This window comes from Cryptotermes secundus, unplaced genomic scaffold (assembly GCF_002891405.2).
Source record: "Cryptotermes secundus unplaced genomic scaffold, Csec_1.0 scaffold448, whole genome shotgun sequence".
Taxonomy (NCBI): domain Eukaryota; kingdom Metazoa; phylum Arthropoda; class Insecta; order Blattodea; family Kalotermitidae; genus Cryptotermes; species Cryptotermes secundus.
This window is the reverse complement of record NW_019731577.1, coordinates 183,461-190,504: the sequence shown is the minus strand read 5'-3', so window position 1 is coordinate 190,504 and position 7,044 is coordinate 183,461. Positions and strand designations below refer to the sequence as shown.

General features: G+C 43.7%; 1 protein-coding gene across 3 annotated transcripts in view; it reads left to right on the top strand.

Moving 5' to 3' along the window:
* The first annotated feature begins 347 nt into the window (after positions 1 to 347).
* LOC111867149 overlaps positions 348 to 7,044 on the top strand; it is an 18,232-nt gene continuing 11,535 nt past the window's right edge. The window contains exon 1 of one of the 3 annotated variants that reach the window (XM_023856725.2): positions 348 to 484. The gene's annotated coding sequence lies outside the window, so the exon portion shown is untranslated. Of the gene's footprint in view, positions 485 to 2,592; positions 2,991 to 7,044 lie in introns of those variants that run through there. The other 2 variants (XM_023856724.2, XM_023856726.2) reach the window with 2 other exon arrangements.

Below are 7,044 nucleotides of genomic sequence, written 5' to 3'. Positions count from 1 at the left end.
ACTTCCGGTAATTGAAGAGAGACTGGGTGCAGTCAGTTGCTCGCACTAAGGGCGACGACACGCTAAGCGGTTGTGCCGACTCGGACGCAGCCTTGTGACAAGACAAACGAGGGTGCACGCCGACTCGACGGCCGCGTCAGATACTGCTGAGAATGTATTCAATATATGGAGCAAGTCTTCAAACCTCTCGCTGCACCGACTGCAGACAACAGGCCGAGTCGGCGAACACCGCCTTGTATGTTTTATCCCATCTGATGCAGTAGAACTACGCGCGGAGTCGGCGAAAAGCTCTCCGTGTGTCATCGCCCTAAGATTTATCTAATCTCGCATACTGAGAGGGACGGAACTGCTGCTGTGTATAATCACATTCTACTGCACGAACCGTGCTCTCACGCCCTTGCTACGTACGCCAGTGGACAGTCACAAGTAGCGCGCACTTCTACATTGTGGGACACGGTGGGACAGATCCATATAGTCTCGCAAAGTAAGTACAATTTGTTATCAATGTTTTGTTCTTCAGGCCCTATTTTTAGTCTTTAAAGTCAATTCTTGTTAATATTCAGTTCGACAAGTCAGGAAATGTACGCACAGTGTAATAGTTCCGCCGCTTTTTTTTTTAGTTTATTTAATTATGTCGTAAACCGTAAACGTTACGGAAGTAGTGTAAGGTAAAGCTACCAGTGTAACAAGCCGTGGAGGCCCACAGGGTTGTAAGACGTGGAGGTTCCCACATTTTCTAGACAATCGGCTCACGGATGGCGGTGAGTTTGTCAGCTTTACGCGCCGTCCACCCTTTACCCCAAGGAACATTCCTGGTACTCATTTCTGTTAGCGGCTGGATCGAACCCAGGACCATAGTGCGAATGGAAGGATTAGGTCAATTGAAAAATCCAGTGACCTTATCGGGACTCGAACCGGCGTCCTTCCGCCTTGTAGCATAGTGCCTCAATCAACTACGCTACCGGGTGTCCCCTGCGAAGAAGTTTACAGACGTTTCGTAAGAACGTAACCGCCACCATATTCAAGATGAAAGAGTAAACAAAACAGATAACCGGCAAGATATAAAGAGCTCTCAGAGAAATTTTGCCGACGTCCTATCCTGAGCCAGACGAATCCAGTCCACATTCTTACACCCCGTTTCTTTAGGATCCGTCTTAACATGACGCTCCTTTTCCTGGAAGCCGAAGATTAAGTACCGTTTTCACAAAAGTTCACCAATTCTGTATCAGATTAATACAGTCTACAGCCTCAAACTCATTTTATTTAAGGTTCGTTTCAATCTCATGCTTTCATCTACGTCTACACCCCCAAAAGTGAGCTCTTTCATTCATGATTTTCTACTTAAGTTTTGAATGTATTTAACATCCTCACCTGGTCATAAAATTTTCCGTCGGCCAGGTGCGACTATTGCGCTAATAATCGTATTATCGATAGGAATGTTATCAATTTATTTTATTCATTTATAGATTTCTTAACGACGTAGTCAGTAACGCACGCTCTACATTGTAGAATGGTATGCTTAATAGTGAATAATTAATTGGAAGGTATCCTAAAGAAAACCGCCATTCCAAAATTCGAGACATTACCCCGACATAAGTTAGAGAAAGAAGCCACCAGTGTTCTCAGTAAGGATATCAGGTCACCGGGCGAAGATATGACCACGGGAGCTCCCAAATACGAACCAGAAACTCTATCTCTGCCTCGTATTATGATTCTGAGCTATATAGAGCGACTTTAAAAATCATAAATAAATAATATTCTTACATGTATAGAAGTGAAATTTAGTGCATCTTAAAGGAAGGAGTTGCATTGTGGATAAGGTAAAGAAAAAGTAAATTTCTCTGTACTTAATTAAGCACTGCGTGATTAAAATATCCATGACGGAGATTTAGTCTCTTCTCTGTCCGATCTTAAATTCGTCACTAGACGAAGACGAGTGGTCCGATTCACGCTCCGTCTGCATTGTTCTCCATGAAGTAAACCCATGGAGATAGAGTGTGCCCCAGAAAAGTTCTGGATACTATACAGAAAGGAAAAATCAATACCCAGAACCCCAGTCGTCCATCCCCAAGACTAGTCACTACATCTACTGAGCTATCCGATCTCCACTTGAGTTAAGTGTTAAATTTCCCAAGTCCAAGTCCGCCGGTTACGGTAGCCGAGCGGTCTAAGGCATATACTGTCTTCGCTCGCTTGGAAACCGGGATCGTGGGTTCAAATCCCACTCAGGGCATGGATGTTTAGTTTGTGTGTGTTTTTTTCTGTGTTTGTGTACAGGTAGAGGCCTTGCGACGAACTGATCACCCGCCCAAGGAGTCCTACCGAATGTGTAAGCTCATGAAAAACCGAAGTGAACGAAGAAGTTCATGGAGGTAGGCCTAGGCCCAGTGGGGCTGTAGTGCCAGGGGGAAAAAAGTCTAAGTCCAAGTCCAATACTAATTACCACGTCTTCTTGGCCGTGTGAAGACGTGATCACCCGCACTCATCTGCCATTCAATAACTTGCTGCACAGGCGCATTCACTGTTTCTGCGTCTTGAGTGCGACGCAGTAAACCAGCGTCAGTTGGCGTTCGTTGAAAATCCCCCCTCTACCTACCGTGAAGAACATCAATACACGTTGCGCGGGGCTGAATTATGAAGTTAGCAAGGTATCGCGTGAGAAACAAAGGAAGCGTATTCTGAAATGCTCTGATTCTAGTGTGATGTAGTAGTGACTGATGTCTGCCACAGATATGTTATCCTGCGAATTGTACGTTAATGTAGACTAGCAATCCTCTCTGCACTTGCGGAAATGGTAGTCAAATATCTGTTGATTTGGAAAAGAAGTGACTCTGTGAAGATGTTAGAAAAGTGGACAGGTTCTGGAGTTTCCGTACTGACGGTGGGCTGATGATAATCATAAGGAATTGTAGAAAGAGGTGACTTGTGCATTGTGACGCAGCATCCGTCAATACTGGATGGGATCAACGAGGCAGAACATGTAAGTCACAGTAAGTCATAGTATTTAACGACGTTTTCAGTAGTTCCATCTTATTGCGTCGAAAGACCGGATAGTTAGTGAATAACACATTAGAAGTCATAGCAGGTATTACACACATACTATTGCTCAGTATTATCCAGAAATTTGCATGGAGGGTCTGAATAAAATATAGCCAGTCCCTGGGCCTGGATTTGAACTCAAGACATCCCTGTTCGAAGCATGATTGCCACCCATACAATCCTGACATCCGGCGATATTTGTTTGTAGCGTACTGGTTCTTGTAAATATGAAATCGATGTAGTTAACCCAGTCGCAGAAGGGGAACTTCTTGCATTTTAATAAATCTGGGATAATTGTACGAAACGTTGAAATGTATGTCACACGTGGACAGGCTAAGTTTCAGTTTTGGTAAGAGCATATTGTCAAGCATCTGAGTGTGACTACAGATGAGGTTTGGATTGGTAACTGCAGTTGTCGGACAATTAGAGAACGTAACTACAAATAACTAAGATAGTGTCACTGAGTTACGCACTCCGAACACCAGTGTAACTACAGCATTCTCAGTCTTTATTAGCCGTTACTTAGTAGCGACTTCAATGGCCGATGTTCCGCTTCCTCTGGGTTCACGACCTGTTCACGACCTCAGCTCCCAGCTTCTCACTTCTCACTAACTCTCAGCCGACTCAACAACTGAACTACTAGTCCTCGGTATATATACTCGGTACCGATTGTACAGAAAACGTCTCTTCCGTTATTGCGTGTTCTCTTTTTGCCGGGGAAACAACGTGTTCACAAAGCTGTTACCCGGCAAAGGCTGTTATACTGTTACCTGTTTACACAGCTGTTACTTGGCAGTGGGTCTACATGTCACAATATAATTTAAGGCAAATTTTCTCAAATTTTGCGACATCGTGACTCCCTAAAACAATAAAAAGTTTATGAAATTCCCCTACTCTCCCCATCTCTACCGTAAAAGATCATTCTGCACATTGTTGCAGGTCCCTACCAGGCTGTACAGTGACAGCAGGAATCCAAATAGCTTCACAACCCTCCACCTGGAGTAAGCTATAAAATTTTCATGTAGAATCACGAAAGCCTCGTAATTCACGAAACATTCCGCCCTCTGCAGTTAAATTTTCCGAATGCTCTTATGTTAAATCATACTGTCTTGCCAAATCTACGCTTGGACACAACTGCACTTCAAACGAATCTGGAAAACTCGGCAACTCCCTTTGTAGTGGGTCGATACACCATGATCTGAGACGTTAGGAGAAGTAACATCAGATAATATACGGTGGTCCAAGAAATTCTATTAGTTAACATGTAGTCAGTATTCAGTCGGTTCCAAAAATTACAAGACCTAACCAGTGTAACCGTACGTCCCTCGCCAAAATTATTTAATTAAGGGTATGAACAACTTATGCATTGTTTAACACCATGAGAGACGCTCCTCCGGCGAGACGCCATCCTGGGACCGTCTAGTTGTAATTCAGCTATTGTCCTCCTTAGGCTTAGGGTGTCACTGTTGTCCCTAACGTCGCCTGTTTGCTCCTAGTATCATAAACCCATGAACTGACCTTGTGCGAGACCGGCCAGGCGGGCTCTTGGGTTCCCTGCTCGTGTGCCTTGGAAGACCTAAAAAAAGTTGATGGGCATCTCGAAAAATACGAATGTAGGACAGATGCAGGGCTCGACCCTTGGCTTTCTCTCTTTATTTTCTTGTTTTTTCTGCCCACTGGGGTACTTGTAAAGGGAGCGCAGTTGTTTACAGGGAGCGGAGGTGGACAGTTGAAAAGGGAGTTACAGGAGGGTAGCTGGGGAGTGGCGTGTATGGTCAGTGAGCTCGGGGCAAATGGGCGTACAAAGGTTAAGTGTGATGGAGCGGCAGGCTTGGAGGAATAAAATAAAGATCTATTCCTGTGTGAAATTTTAAATTAGGACTTCAATACACGGTGTGTGCTGAAGATCCCAGAATCATTCACCCCGAAGTGTGTTCCACTCCCATCTCCGAAGCACCCGTATCCTGTGATTAAGAACTCAAGCTCGAGCAACAGTCGTGGCAGCTGTACGTCGGCGGACGGCTACACCAGTAATATCAGGTACAACGCTGCAAGAAAATCATCTGAACAGATTGTGGTTATGCAGTGTTTACCAGATTACTACCATGTGGCTTCTGTACAGTGGAAAGCCAGGAACATGCTCAGTTTGCTATTTATAACGAGGAAACCGACAGGCGTTTTACTCCCCTGTACCGTTCTAGACGTCCCACATAAGCCACTGGTTAAGCCGTTAACACTGAAAGTCTACTAATAACATCTGTGCTTTGATTAAGGGGGCATGCGATAACAATTTGTTGATACACTATGCTACAAGCCGGAAGGTGGCGGGTTCGAGTCCCGATGAGGTGGATATTTTTTTCAATTTATCCAATCCCTCCAGCTGTTCTATGTCCCTGGAGTCGACTCAGCGTCTAACAGAAATAAAATCAGGAATCTTCCTTGGGGGTAAAAGGCGGCCGGCGCTTAAGGTTGACAAACTTACCGCCATCTGTGAGCCGATTGTGTGGAGAAAGTGTTGGAGCCTCGACGTCTCGCAACCCTATGGAAGTTGCTGAAAATAGGTTCTAGTATCTTTCTAATGATGATGTCAGGGTCTGTATCACTCTCGCTCTTATATGCACTTAATTCAGTGGTAATATTTCCTTGATCAACGTGCATAAAAATTAAATGAGACACACGGACGCATCCACAGACGCCTCCAGAGTGTTTTGCCAGCTTGGATTTGGGGGAGGGTCAGAAAATTGGCTTACAGGCTTCGATTTAAACCGTTTAAGACTACTTTGCAGACAAGGGGTATTATTAGTTATATTAACTAAGAATTTGAACTGTAATTTCAATTTTATATGTTTTAATTTTAATTTGTTACTTGTTAAATATTATTTTATGTCAAGTTATAACTATTTTAAATAACAAACGTGTCAATAGACCAGTATAGACACAATATGAATTCATATTGAATAAATGACGCAACTCAGAAACTGATGCCAAATATTCTTGTACGCCTGAGGATGACCCAGATAACGGTCGAAACATGTAGCGAAGTCATTAACAGCAAAATAAAGCAGATGTTGACACTATAGTATCCATCTTGTTTATTTTCTGAAATTATTCTAGTGTAGACTGCCTCAAATCCTATCCTTTTAGTGAACTATACAGACAAGGATGCAATACCATGAAGATCGTCGAAATTGTTGAGGGCAGATACAATGATTTTAAAAATAGTTTTGACTTTCGGTCCTGATGGTTGGTATACTTCCTAATTTTTAAGCGTATCTTTTAAAAAACCCTGAGGGAGAGAGAGCGGAAGCCTTGCTTTCCTTCCACTCTCCCCCCGTATGATATTTTCCACTGCATTATAAAGTGTTGTTAAACAGTTGACTGGTAATCTCAAGGAAGCGAAACAGTCAAAGGATGTCGTTATGACGTACGGATATGCGTTTTAACTAATTTCTTCGCTTAGTGGGGAGTTGAGCCCAACTGGGTCCACTTGGCACGGCGGCCACTGATTGGCCTATTGTAGCCTGCCCCGGGTAAATGTGATGATGGAGAATTTGGTGGAATGAAGATTGACAGGGTAAACCGAAGTACTCGGAGAAAACCCGACCCAGCGCCACTTTGTCCACCACAAATCCCACTTGACCACACTCGGGATCGAACCCGGGCGGCCGCGGTGGGAAGCCAGCGGCTAACCGCACGAGCTATGGCGCGGCCGGTGCGTTTTAACTAAGTCAGAGATAACAGTATTTTAATCAAGAGGTGCCTATTTGAATGACGTATTTGTGAAAAACGTACGTTATAACCGGACGCTGCAACTCTCGGCATTATTCCAGATATTCTAAAAGTTCTAGATACAATAAACAAATACATTTGTGCCATTAATATCAATAGAAACACAAAATTCTCCCCGGAATTTATTTTTTGACTTCCTCTTTTGTCAAATGTCAAGAATTCATCGAATTCTACCCAGTTTTATATACGTTACCTTTTTTTTGGGGGGGGGGGGAA